The following is a 14,962-nucleotide window of genomic DNA, read 5'->3' as shown; positions in this document are numbered from 1 at the left end:
CAAGGTTTGGACTCTGTGTTCACACCAGGAATGAGACGCTTTAGTGTAGGAGGGAATATGAAATGAAGCTGGGCTCTGCTCCAAAAGCTAAAAAAGATAGATTGAAGGAGCTATAGGTTATTGTGTGTTACAGTAAAGAAAGTTATCAGGGGGATATTTCAAAAGTACTTACAATGGTGAGAGGGACTGATAAAAATGGAAATTGCAGCAAGAGTTGGAGAAAAATGGCTTTAAAAAGGAAATTAATCATAATTTCTCCTCTCAGAGGACATGGAATAAACAGCAACCTTATGTGGTTAACACAAGAATGTTGAACTCATTTAAATGTTGCAGCATTTTTCATTGGGAGAATGTCGGGGGGGGTTCAGGCGAGATGACAAACTCTGAGACTGGGAATTAAAATCTGCTACAATTACACATCTTTGTCTGCCACCTGCATTTTTTAAGACCTACGCGCAATTTTCGAGAACTTTTCAGTTACTCTGGTGCTGAGGAACGGGCGAGGCGCCATTGTTTATCTGATCAACCGTCCAAAGCAACAGGAGACAGCATTCGAGAGGCCCTGTCATTGAGAAGCCGAGTGAAAAGCCAGCAAAAAGTCCAGGCCAGTAGGGATAGCACAGTGGTTAGCACGGCTGCCTCACAGCGCCAGGGATCCAGATTTGATTCCGGCCTTGGGTCACTGTCTGTGTGGAGTCTGCACGTTCTCCCCCGTGTCTGCGTGGGTTTCCTCCGCGTGCTCCGGTTTCCTCCCACAGTCCAAAGATGTGCGGGTTATGTTGATTGACCATGCTAAATTGCCCTTTAGTGTCAAGGGGATTAGCAGGGTAAATATATGGGCTAACGTTAATAGGGCCTGGGTGAGATTGTTGTCGGTGCGGACTCGGTGGACCAAATGGCCTCCTGTAGAGATTGTATGATTCTATTCCATTCTATGATTCTGTGATTTATTGACTATTTATAGCTGAGCTGGGTGCAGGTGGCTGTTGAAGTGAACAGTTTGCTAGGCCAGCAAGGGTGATTGAATGTCAACCACATTGGTGTGGGACTGGAGTCACATATAAACGCAGACCAAGGAAGGACGGTTGGACAACAATCCAACAGCTTTCCATTTCTACCAGTTTTTGTACCTCCTCATTTGTTCAACAGAATTTGGTGAGATTCGAACTCCATGTTCTCTGGATTCTTACTCCAGAACAGTAGGCTGGACAAGGCAGTCTGACAAGGGTGGGAACTGATTTGTTGCGATGAGGAACTCAGCCCTCATGACTATAAGATAATCACAGCAAGACAATATTTGCTTCACAAGTTCTTTTCATGGTTTTGTTTTCAGTTGTGACATTGTGAAGCAATGTTGGGTTGTATCTGATTCTTGTATTCATCCCGTTTTATTGTTTTTTTAAGTTTATTTATTTGTGTCACAAGTAGGCTTACATTAACACTGCAATGCAGTTACTGTGAAAATCCCCGAGTTGCCACATTCCGGTGCCTGTTCGGGTACACTGAGGGAGAATTTAGCACGGCCAATGCATCTAACCTGCACGTCTTTCGGACTGTGGGAGGAAACCGGAGCACCCGGAGGAAACCTGCATGAGGAGAATGTGCAGACTCCGCACAGACAGTGACCCAAGCCGGGAATCGAACCCAGGTCCCTGGCGGTGTGAGGCAGCAGTGCTAACCACTGTGCCGCCCTGGTTGCTCCAGTGGTCTAAGGTACACGGAATAGTAAAGGCTGGAACACCAAGTAGGCTGAATGGGGTCCTTGCCCAGAGTCCCTGAGCTTTAGATCCTGAATCATCTCTGGAATGAGAGCCGGTTTTGGTGACACCACACGCTTCTGTCAATGAGCCAAGTTCCCAGCTTCAAAAAAATATCCCGCAGGTTGGAAGATTTAAAAAGCTCCACAGGATATTTAGCAAGTTCCCTACAGTGAACCCACACTCCAACTCCAACCAAGTCGACGTAAATAACATTTTACTGTGAAAGAGAGCCAGTCTCCACATTACTCTCTCCATCTGATACAAGTTGGGTAATAGCTGCAAGCAACCAATTAGGTTGTGGCATCATACAGCACTGAAGGGAGCCATTTGGTCCGTGGTGTCTATACTAGCCCTTTGAAAGAGCCACCCAATTAGTCCACACTCCACTGTACGTTCTCCATGGCCACATGTGTCCTTGTTAATTATTTATCCAACTTCCCTTTGAAAGTTCCTATTAAATCCTCATCCAGCTATTAGGCAGCATCTTCCTGGTCACAGCAACTTGTGAAATAGAACAAAATTCTCTTCTTCTTCCCTCTGGTTCTTTCTCCAATCATCTCAAATCCGTGTCCCATGGTACCCACCCGCCCAAGACAAATAAAACTATGTACTGCAATAAGGTTCATAGTGTCTTCCCGGAACATTCTGGAGTGTGTAAGGTTCCTACAAATTTCACTTCTGTGTCTATGAAGGCAGGCAATGTGTGTTAGTGTCTGACGGGATTATTGTGTAAGAGCAGGATGCTTTAGAATCATCATAGAATCCCTGCAGCGCAGAAGGAGGCCATTCAGCCCATCGAGTCTGCACCGACCACAATCCCATCCAGGCCATATTCCCCATAACCCCACATATTTATCCTACTAATCCCCTGACACTAGGGGCAATTTAGCATGGCCAATCAACCTAACCCGCACATCTTTGGACTGTGGGAGGAAATTGGAGCACCCGGAGGAAACCCACGCAGACACTGGGAGAATGTGCAAACTCCACACAGGCAGTGACCCATGCCAGGAATCGAACCCGGGTCCCTGGCCATGTGAGGCAGCAGTGCTAACCACTGTGCCACCGTGCCGCCTGTACGATCCAGCACCCGCAGCAATGACATTCACAGACTCCTCCCATTCATAACTCTCAGTGCATACATTGGCAACTTGCTCCCATTGTGTGACTGTGGGGGCGTTTTTGAGCCCGCACTCTCTGTCTGCGGGAATGACGGCGCGTGCTCAAAATCTGCAGAGTACGATTCGAGCCGACATGTTTCTGAGTTCCGATCCTCCAGGCCTCTCGCACTCTCGTGAAACACACTGCGGGGCTGCAAGAAAGCTCATTTTAATACATTAGTATTAGTGAGCACTCTCTCTCTGGGACTTCCCTCCCCTCATCAGATATTCAGCGGGCAGTGGCATACTAAATTGACCCTAGTATCAGGGGGATTAGCAGGTTAAATATGTGGGGTTACAGGGATAGGACCTGGGTGGGATTGTTATCGCTGTATTCGTGATGGGCCGAATGGCCTCCACCTGCTTGTGGGGATTCTATGATTCTATGATAACAGGGTTGGGGCGGGGGGATGGGGGGTGGTGGGCCTGGGTGAGATGTTCTCTCAGAGAGTCAGTGCAGACTTGATGGGCCGAATGGCCTCCTTCTGCACTGTAGGGGTTCTATGACATGACAGCACGTTGGCAACATTTACAACATTTTAACCAAGACCTGTCCTGGGGGCTTGTCTGGGGTGAGAGGGGGGGGGGGTAATGGGGGAGTTGGGGGAGTGGAGTGGTGGGGCTTAGTGCTGGCTCAAACCTTGGGGAAGGGGGCGGGGGGTGGGGGGTGGTGGCAGAGAGAAATGCTGACTCTGAGTGGGGGTGGGGAGGGGAACCCCTGGGACCTCCATGGTGGGGAGGCGGAGGTTTACATAAGTCCTGATCGTGGTGCTCATTGAACATGGCACCCCGCTCTCAGTGCAGCCGGGCTTTGCCATTGTGTTGAGAGAGTGAGAGGAAAGTGAGCACGGGATGAAGGAGAGAGAAGAGGACCAGGAGAATAAAGGAAGATAGTGGGTGACCGTGAAACCATAGTCGATTGTCGGAAAAACCCATCTGGTTCACTAATGTCCTTTAGGGAAGGGAATCTGCTGTCCTTACCCGGTCTGGCCTACATGCGACTCCAGAGCCACAGCAATGTGGTTGACTCTCAACTGCCCTTGGGCAACTAGGGATGGGCAATAAATGCTGGCCCAGCCAGCGACGCACATGTCCCATGAATGAATTAAAAAAAGGCAATGAAAGGTCTTTTACGATGCTCTGAATTTTGCAGTTTCAGTTTTTAAGCAGCAGTCATGAAGTCTAAGGTGGAAGCTTCTGACAGCATAACAGGAACACACAGTTATCTGACTGCGTCCACAATGGCTTCAGCCATTTCGTTGAATCATAGAATCCTACAGTCCAGAAGGAAGCCATTTGGCCCATCGAGTCTGCACCAACCACAATCCCACCCAGGCCCTATCCCCATAACCCCATGTATTTACCCGAGCTGGTCCCCCTGTCACTAAGGGGGAATTTAGCATGGCCAATCCACCTAACCCGCACATCTTTGGGCTGTGGGGGGAAACCGGAGCTCCCGGAGGAAACCCACACAGACACGGGGAGAACGTACAAACTCCACACAGACAGTGACCCAAGCCGGGATTCGAACCGGGGAGCCTGGCACTGTGAGTCAGCAGTGCTGACCACTGTGTCACCGTGCCGCCTTTCGTAAGGCAGCCTCCCCACTCTACACAGGCACTTGTACCAATGTTAACAGAACAAGCTGTCCTGGATTTAATTCAGTGTTGAAGGTGGGAAGGTTCAGGACCACAGCATCATGAGTGACAGGCACCTGGGAAGGTAGGTCACTTGGAGCATTGGACACTTCCCGCAAGTACAGGCTCCTCAGTGGTGCTGAGTGTAAGTTCCTCCCGCAGTGAAACTGAGATGATTGCTGTGTGTCCGAGGAGATGAGATTGCACCGTGACAAATCCTGTTATCTTTATATCTGGTCTCAATCAAGAGACATCTGTTTCACACTGGGGTGCGTTTTCAGTTTTTTGCCTGGAGCTGCAGGTTTGGGATCTTCAGATGCACCTTTGATGTTTCCGTACACAAACCAGAAGCCTTTATTTCATTAACTTTTACTTGCATCGTTCACTCAGATTCATTCCTCATTCATGTGTGATGCCAGCAGCGAGCAAATTCCAGACCTCTGGACTCTGAAACTGTCCTGGGATTGTTATTAACAGACGCAGCAAGAGAGACCATGATCTGGCTTGGAAGTTCCTTCAGTCCTCTTTGCCTGAAATCAGGATTGACTAGGAGAGCTGGGGCAGGAAGTAGCAGGAAAACAAAACAGCTCAAAACTCTTTTCATGGCTTCAACTGGGAATGCCTTAGGTTCAAAGTACATCAAGATAACTAGGAAAGACCCTGTGTCATGGAGACAAAACTGAGCAAACAGGAACTAGGAGCTCAAGGCTGGAATTAAACACTGCAAACTGTGATATGGATTGGGATGTTGGCGGTTCTTCCATTCCCAGAGAATAATGAACATCTGGAATGTGTTGTTGGCTAATGTGAAGTGTGCTGATTTTGCATTGCAGTCAAGAGGGAGTTGGACTGGTTCCTGACTGGAGTAGAGTGATCACGTACAAATAACACCCAGTCTCTGGGATCTCCTGAGCTGGTTTCCATTGTCTGAGGGTGGACGAGACAGCAATATTCCAGAGTACATTTTCACTTGCTGGCCTTGCTTTCTTTGTCCCCTTGCATCTCCCAGGAGATTGGGGGAGGGAAGCGGGGATGATAGGGGGCTTCAGATGTATGATCGTTTATCCATCAGGAATGTGGGGGCGGCTTTGACAGTCCGGCTGCTCATTTATGGTCAATCAATTCCTAACTTTTGTCATTCTCAGGCTTTGGGGTCAAGTGAAGAAGTCAGGACAAAAGGCAGCACCACAGGTGAAAGAGCAAAGTGCCTTAATAATCTCCCCCTCAATGTCAACAAAACGAAGGAGATTGTCATCGACTTCAGGAAGCGTAAAGGAGAACATGCCCCTGTCTACATCAACGGGGACAAAGTAGAAAGGTGTCCAGATCACCAACAACCTGTCCTGGTTCCCCCCCAATGCCGACACTATAGTTAAGAAAGCCCACCAATGCCTCTACTTTCTCAGAAGACTAAGGAAATCCAGCATGTCAGCTCTGACTCTCACCAACTTTTACAGATGCACCATAGAAAGCATTCTTTCTGGTTATATCACAGCTTGGTATGGCTCCTGCTCTGCCCAAGACTGCAAGGAACTACAATCCATCATGCAAACCAGCCCCCCATCCATTGACTCTGTCTACACTTCCCGCTGCCTCAGAAAAGCAGCCAGCATAATTAAGGACCTCCATGTACCCCGGACATTCTCTCTTCCACCTTCTTCCTTCGGGAGAAAGATACAAAAGTCTGAGGTCATGTACCAACCCATCGTGGGCCGAAGGGCCTGTTCTGTGCTGTACTGTTCTATGTTCTATGTTCTAACCGACTCAAGAACAGATTTTTCTCTGCTGCTGTCAGACCTTTGAATGGATTTACCTTGCATTAAGTTGATCTTTCTCTACACCCCAGCTATGACTGTAACACTACATTCTGCACACTCTCATTTCCTTCTCTATGAATGGTATGCTTTTTCTGTATAGCGCGCAAGTAACAATTCTTTTCACTGTATGTTAATACATGTGACAATAATAAATCAAATCAAATCAAAAATATCCCTCTTGAACTGGCCGTTAGCTGCACAGATTGCATTAGGAGTAAAAATTAATACCAGAGTCAGTTCTTGATTTGATTTATTATTGTCACATAGAACAGAATCCCTACAGCACAGAAGGAGGCCATTCGGCCCATCGAGTCTGTTCCGACCACAATCCTACCCAACACTATTGCCATAACCCCACACATTTACCCTGCTAATCCCCCTGACGCTAGGGTCAACTTAGCATGGCCCATCAAACTAACCCACACATCTTTGCACTGTGAGAGGAAACTGGAGCACCCGGAAGAAACCCATGTAGACACGGGGAGAACTGTCCACACAGACAGTGACCAAGGCCAGAATTGAACCTGGGTCCATTGTGCTGTGAGGCAGCAGCGCTAACCACTGTGCCACCGTCATGTACTGGGATACAGTGAAAAGTATTGTTTCTTGCTATACAGATAAAACATACTGTTCATAGAGTACCTCGGGGAGAAGGAAAGGAGAGGGTGCAAAATGTACTGTTGCAGTTACAGGTCGGGTGAAGACAACTTAATTTTGTTCCTTCCATTTCTCTCGAAGGCACGCAAGAACAGTCTCCTCCGTGATTAAGCAGTCGTCAGAAACACAAGGGTGTTGAAGATTTCCTTTGTATTGCCTCTGACCAGCGCTGTACTCCAGATCAGCTTCCCTTTTCTGTTATTTATTCAATGTCAGGTGGGTCTCGCCGCACTGGGCTGTTTGACAAAGCTCCAGTCTAATGGGTGAAGTCATTTCTGGCACAGTCTGCACTTTCTGAAATCAGGAGTCGGGGGGTGGGGAGGGCGGTGGGTGGGGGGGAAGAGTGGGGAGAGTTGCTGCTCAACAAACTCCATGAAAAATGCACCCCAAGTCGTCACCCTGAGATTAACCCCACTGCCAGGATTTTGCCAAACACATTCTCAGATATTGTTGGCTTAGATACTCAGAATAGAACCATGATGATGGTTTGATTGTCAAATACTTTCTTCACAAAGGCAGAAACAACTGAGGAAAAAGAGAAAAAGTTGGGGAGTGGAATTTACATTTGAAACACATTAGGTTTTCCAATTAGCTTTTTTAAAAAAAAAATAATGCATTCATCAGTCTAAAAGCCCTCTGGCCCACTGTGCTATGAAAGATGTCGGTGATTTGGGAATGATCCCAAAGGGTTCCGACAGAAACTATCCCCACCCTCGCTCAAGGAATAATGAAGAGAATGTGGCAACAACAGTTCCGGGACAAATACAGAGCCTGAATTGAGCTATTTTGCAATCGGTCGCTCATGAACACGGGTGGCTGAAATTAAACTGAAAACCAGGAGGAATGAAAAGAAGTGAAAAAACTTTACACTGCCTTGAAATTCCCTGTTCTTACATTCATTCCTGTTAACTGGATTGATTCCCCTCTGGTTATTAGGCCAGCTTAAGAGTGGAACTGTTGGAGACAGGATTTATGATCATCTAGAGAAGTTTAGTATGATCAAAAGTAGTCAGCACGGCTTTGTCAAGGGCAGGTCGTGCCTTACGAGCCTGGTTGAGTTCTTTGAAAATGTGACCAAACACATTGACGAAGGAAGAGCGGTGGATGTGGTCTATATGGACTTCAGCAAGGCGTTCGATAAGGTCCCCCATGCAAGACTTCTTGAGAAAGTGAGAGGGCATGGGATCCAAGGGGCTGTTGCCTTGTGGATCCAGAACTGGCTTGCCTGCAGAAGGCAGAGAGTGGCTGTGGAGGGGTCTTTCTCTGCATGGCGGTCAGTGACCAGTGGAGTGCCCCAGGGATCTGTTCTGGGACCCTTGCTGTTTGTCATTTTCATAAATGACCTGGATGAGGAAGTGGAGGGATGGGTTGGTAAGTTTGCTGACGACACCAAGGTAGGTGGTGTTGTGGATAGTTTGGAGGGATGTCAGAAGTTGCAGCGAGACATAGATAGAATGCAAGACTGGGCGGAGAAGTGGCAGATGGACTTCAACCCGGATAAGTGTGTGGTGATCCATTTTGGCAGATCCAATGGGATGAAGCAGCAATATAATATGAAGGGTACCATTCTTAGCAGTGTAGAGGATCAGAAGGACCTTGGGGTCCGGGTCCATAGGACTCTTAAATCGGCCTCGCAGGTGGAGGATGCGGTCAAGAAGGCGTACGGCGTACTGGCCTTCATTAATCGAGGGATTGAGTTTAGGAGTCGGGAGATAATGCTGCAGCTTTATAGGACCCTGGTTAGACCCCACTTGGAGTACTGCGCGCAGTTCTGGTCACCTCATTACAGGAAAGATGTTGAAGCCATTGAAAGGGTGCAGAGGAGATTTACAAGGATGTTGCCTGGATTGGGGGGCATGCCTTATGAGGATAGGTTGAGGGAGCTTGGTCTCTTCTCCCTGGAGAGACGAAGGATGAGAGGTGACCTGATAGAGGTTTACAAGATGTTGAGAGGTCTGGATAGGGTAGACTCTCAGAGGCTATTTCCAAGGGCTGAAATGGTTGCTACGAGAGGACACAGGTTTAAGGTGCTGGGGGGTAGGTACAGAGGAGATGTCAGGGGTAAGTTTTTCACTCAGAGGGTGGTGGGTGAGTGGAATCGGCTGACGTCGGTGGTGGTGGAGGCAAACTCGTTGGGGTCTTTTAAGAGACTTCTGGATGAGTACATGGGATTTAATGGGATTGAGGGCTATAGATAGGCCTAGAGGTGGGGATGTGATCGGCGCAACCTGTGGGCCGAAGGGCCTGTTTGTGCTGTGGCTTTCTATGTTCTATGTTCTATGTTCTATGTAGTGGAGGTGGGTGTGTTTATTTTATCCATTCGTGGGACATGGGCATCGCTGGCTGGCCAGCATTTATTGCCCATCCCTAGTTGCCCTTGTTCAGAGGGCAGTTGAGAGTCACCCACATTGCTGTGGCTCTGGAGTCACATGTAGGCCAGACCAGGTAAGGATGGCAGATTTCCTTCCCTAAAGGACATTAGTGAACCAGATGGTTTTTTCTGACAATCGACAATGGTTTCATGGTCATCAGTAGATTCTTATTTCCAGATATGGATAACCACTAATTTGGATTAATTCTGAAGAGTAATTTTTCAGTTGAAGTACCAAATCTACTTCTGCTTTTTTAAATTCATTCGTGGGACATGGGCGTCACTGGCTGGGCCAGCATTTACTACCCATCCCTAGTTGCCCGAGAACAATTAAGAGTCAACGACATTGCTGTGGCTCTGGAGTCACATGTAGGCCAGACCAGGTAAGGATGGCAGATTTCCTTCCCTAAAGGACATTAGTGAACCGGATAGGTTTTTCCGACAATCGACAATGGTTTCATGATCATCAGTAGATTCTTAATTCCAGATATTTTTTATTGAATTCAAGTTCCACCATCTGCCGTGGCGGGATTCGAACCCGGGTCCCCAGAACATTAGCTGAGTTTCTGGATTAATAGTCCAGCAATAATACCACTGGGCCATTGTCTCCCCCGTAGTGATATTGTCACTGCACCGGTGATCCAGAGACCCAAGGTAAAGCTCCGGGACCAGGGTTCAAATCCCACCACAGCAGGTGGTGAAATTTAAATTCAATTTTTTTAAATCTGGATAGTGTGAGACTGGAAGGAAACTGGAATGAACCTGGTGGGTTTACAGTGGAATTCCAACAGCTTTATTGGAACGATACTTTCATTTCCAGAGTTTTGTTTTTTAAACAGCCATGGCGGGATTTGAATTCATGATTTCTGGATTGGTGGTGGTAGGTTACAAATCATTGAATCATAGGATCCTACAGTGTGGAAGAAGGCCATTCGGCCCATCGAGTCTGCACCAATCACAATCCCACCCAGACCCTATCCCCATCACCCCATGCATTTATCCTAGCTAGTCCCCCTATCCTAGCATGCCCAATCCACCTAACCAGCAATCTTTCGGACTGTGGGAGGAAACCAGAGCACCCGGAGGAAACCCACGCAGACACGGGGAGAACGTGCAGACTCCACACAGACAGTGACCCAAGTCAGGAGTCGAACCCGGGTCCCTGATGCTGTGAGGCAGCAGTGCTAACCCACTGTGCCACCGAGCCATCCCATCAGATCACTGAGGGAGTCCAAGATGCTGCGGCACTTTCTACATTCATGTTGCAGTTGGGAGCTCTGTTGGAGGTTCCAATTTCTGTCCATCACATGCCTGCCTAGGAACCCACCACGCTCTTACTGCCTGCCATTGACAGGATTTACAGGTCGATGCTTGCACCCTGTTTGGCCACGTTATGAACCCACCTTCCATGACCATCAGGTCCTGGGGTGGATCTCAAACCCGGAGCTTCGGGCTCAGAATCGGGGACAATACCCATTACGTCACAAGAGCTCCTTCCCATCTCTGGATTACTAATAATCATTGTGCGAGGGGTTTTGTCAATTTCTTGTGAAAGTTCAACCTCATGTCTTTGATTCTCTGTTCAATGCCCCTCAATAGGAAAGGTAAAAATTTATTTGCAATTTTGTAATTGTTTGCACTTGGATACCAATCTATCGGAGATCTATTGTCTGACCATTCGGTGGGTGGGAGGGAGGGCAGGGGGTGTGAGGGGTGGGTGGAGGGGGGAGTGAATTTGACAGGGGAACATGGTGACCTCCTGGTCGAAAAGTTGGATAAGGCAGCTCGCCGAATTTAAGAAAGGCTCCCTCGAAATGAGGCGGGGTTAGCAAGATCAGAGTAGGATGTTGGGCCCCTGCAGGCTAATCTGATTGGACTAGCCTCACATTGTTTTTCCAAAACAATACTTCATTCACAAGATAAATTCAAGCCCTTGACGAAACATTTCAATTTGAAAATTACAGAAAGTGCAATAATATTCAACTTGTCCCATGTTCCACTCTGAATTGTCCCAATATCATTTCAATACTCCTGATGTTTACAATTTATATTCCATGTTGGGCATACAGCCAAGGGAGTTCCATAGAGTTTCCAGCCCTTTGGTGTACATTGGCTGAAAGGCCTTGCACGGTGACCTTTCCCCATTGTGCCTTGACAGTGGCTGTCCCAAGCTTGAGAGGATCCCTCAGCACATAATGCTCGACTTTGGAATGTGCCAGTCTACAACCATCAGTCAAGGACAATTCTTTGCACTGGAAGATCAGCAAGTTTCGGGCGGACCAAAGAGCGTCTTTCACCGAGTTGATGACCCTCCGGCAGCAGTTGATATTTGTCTCAGTGTGGGTCCCTGGGAACAGCCCGTAGAACACAGAGTCCAACGTCTGGATGAACCTCTACAAATACCACCTCATCTCCCTCCAGAACCTTCTTTGCAAAGGCACATACCACATGGAGGTAGACAACGATCTTTCTCCCACTACAGTCACCTCGTGCGCAATGTGCAGATGGTGTGAGACTCTGGGCCTGTCAGAAGGATCTGACAGAGAGGGCTTTCCTCACCACCCATCCAAGCTATGTCTGGGAGCTTGTTTGAAAGTTCTGAAAATGAGATGTGCTGCCAAATGACTTTGCTCAGGGAGCCCTCCAATTGGATCTACAATCTCCTTTTCCCGCAGCGCCTCGAGGACATTACGTGCAGACCAATGTCTGATGGACTTGAGGTCAAAGGTGTTTTTCTGCATAAATATTTCCATGAGGGATAGTTGGTTCGGCATTGTCTAACAACTTGGCTAGACCCATCCTTCGTAACAGCGTGGACAGGTGGGAATGTCAGTAAGTAGTGACACTTGGTGCTTGCGTATCTTGGATCTAAGCACAGCTTGATGCAGCCACACAACTTTTACAGCTGCACCATAGAAAGCATTCTTTCTGGTTGTATCACAGCTTGGTATGGCTCCTGCTCTGCCCAAGACCACAAGAAACTACAAAAGGTTGTGAATGTAGCCCAATCCATCACGCAAACCAGCCTCCCATCCATTGACTCCGTCTACTCTTCCTGCTGCCTTGGAAAAGCAGCCAGCATAACTAAGGACCCCATGCACCCTGGAACTCTCTCTTCCACCTTCTTCCATTGGGAAAAGGATACAAAAGTCTGAGGTCACATACCAACTGACTCAAGAGCAGCTTCTTCCCTGCTGCTGTCGGACTTTTGAATGGACTTACTTCGCATTAAGTTAATCTTTCGCTACACCGTAGCTATGACTGTAACACTGCACTCTTTCATTTACTTCTCTATGAACGGTATGCATTGTCTGTATAGCGCGCAAGAAACTATACTTTTCACTGTATCCTAATACATGTGACAATAATAAATCAAATCAAGCACAAAGGTGGCCATCAGGATGTGGGGCAATGTCAGGTATGGTTTTTCCCTCCTATGGAAATCCCCAAATATCTCAAAGGGGCCAACTCCTACAGAACTACTCTGTACCAAAGGAAAGTCAGAGTGTGATCTGGAGTGAGTTTCCCACAGTTTCTCCCCTGCTCATCCTGTGGCTCAATTCCTCTTCCGATAAGCCAGTTTAGATTGGCAAGCATGTTTGAGGGAACTGGAAGCACAACAAGTTCTCCCAGCACCCTGTGCACACTCAGCTGCCTTCCTGTTTCTGGCCTTAATCTTCAGCAGTTACCCATCATCAATCTGACTGTCAGAGACAAACAGAATCAGCTTTTAATTCTGAACCTTTTTGGACGGGTTTAACCAATCGCAAGTTTCTGTTGCAAAGGAAAAAGCACAAAATTCTTTGCTGGATCCACAGCCTATCCGGAGGCTGATGAGTTCAGCATCTTTTTTTCAAAAGTCATTGGGACTGTAGATTTAATTTATTCCCCACGGTAAGCGTTCTGTAATTGCACAGCAGCAAATGATATTTTGTTCTTTTAAAAGAAACATTGTGTGGAAGCTCACCAAACCACTTTCCCGGCCGACGCCAGCCTTGGGTCGATGCTGTCCGTCCTCGGAGATGCGACCTCACTCAGACGAAAGCCTTCGGGAAGGGTCAGCAATGTGCCAAAGATATTTGTGTTTGTCTTTGTCCGTCCCGTAGACAAGGCGCCTGTTGCTATGATTGTTAAATCAAGCCTATTTCAGCCTCCCAATGTTCATAAGTTCATAAGATATAGGAGCAGAATTAGGCTATTCGGCCCATCAAGTCCACTCCGCCATTCGATCATTTGATATGCTCCTCAACCCCATTTTCCTGCCTTCTCCCCATAACCCTTCAACCCATTAAAAATCTGTCTAACTCCTCCTTAAATGTACTCACTGTCCCAGCATCCACTGCACTTTGGGGGTAGCGAATTCCACAGATTCACAACCCTTTGGGAGAAGTAGTTTCTCCTCAACTCTGTTTTAAATTTGCTGCCCCTTATCCTAAGATTATGACCTCTCGTCCCAGAATGCCCCACAAGAGGAAGCATCCGCTCCACGTCTACTTTATCCATACCTTTTATCACCTCAATTTGATCTCCCCTCATTCTCCTAAATTCCAGAGAGTATCGGCCTAAAATGTTCAATCTCTCTTCATACGACAAACCCCTCGTCTCTGGAATCAATCTAGTGAACCTCCTCTGAACTGCCTCCAATGCCACTGCACCTTTCCTCAAATAAGGGGACCAAAACTGTGTGCAATACTCCAGGTGCGGCCTCACCAATGCCTTGTGTAGTTGCATCAATACTTCCTCACCTTTATAGTCTATTCCTTTAGCTATAAACGCCACCATTCCATTCACTTTCTTTATTATCTGCTGTACCTGCATGCTAGTTTTCTGCGACCCATGAACGAGGACACCCAGATCCCTCTGCAACGGAGCTCCCCGAAGTCTCTCACCATTTAGAAAATAAGTCATCTTCCCGTTTTTCCCATGAAACGAGATGATTCACCTTTTCACCACCACCACCCCACCTCCGCACCAATCCCCCGCCCACCTCCACCGCTCCCACCACCCCCCGCCCACCCCACCCACCACCCCTACTTTATGTGGACAGAAGGCCGATTGGGTTTGCAACAGACATTATAAGAGTTTAAAATCACAATTGCCCCGCCACTTAAAGCTGATTAATAGTAGACTCCCCCATGTCTGGAACTGTTTTGGATAGCCTCCATGATCTGTGGACTGCTGACGTGGTTCTTGGTTACTGGTATGTCTGATCTCTCATCCCTTAGACAGACTGGAGTCATACTTGCTTTAGCTGAGTTTATTAACACTACATCGATTACAGAATGCAAATAAAGTACTGCAGGTGCTAGAAGTCTGAAGTAAAACAGGAAATGCTGGAAAACCGCGATTGCATTTGAAACATTGGCTCAAATTCTCCAATGTCGTTCACCCTGCCTCTGCTGCCAGCGAGAATGGAAAATTTGGCGCTCAGCCAAAATTCTATTCGCTGCAGCGGGACTGGAGAATTCCAGTCGCAGGTGATTTCGGAGAATTGCAGCCATTAATTCTCTCCACAGATGCTGACAACGGAGTTGAGTTTTTCCAGCATTTCCTGTTGTTT

The sequence above is a fragment of the Mustelus asterias genome, chromosome 28 (genome assembly GCF_964213995.1).
Source record: "Mustelus asterias chromosome 28, sMusAst1.hap1.1, whole genome shotgun sequence".
NCBI lineage: Eukaryota > Metazoa > Chordata > Chondrichthyes > Carcharhiniformes > Triakidae > Mustelus > Mustelus asterias.
The sequence above is the reverse complement of the archived record's forward strand: the minus strand, read 5'-3'. Positions refer to the sequence as shown.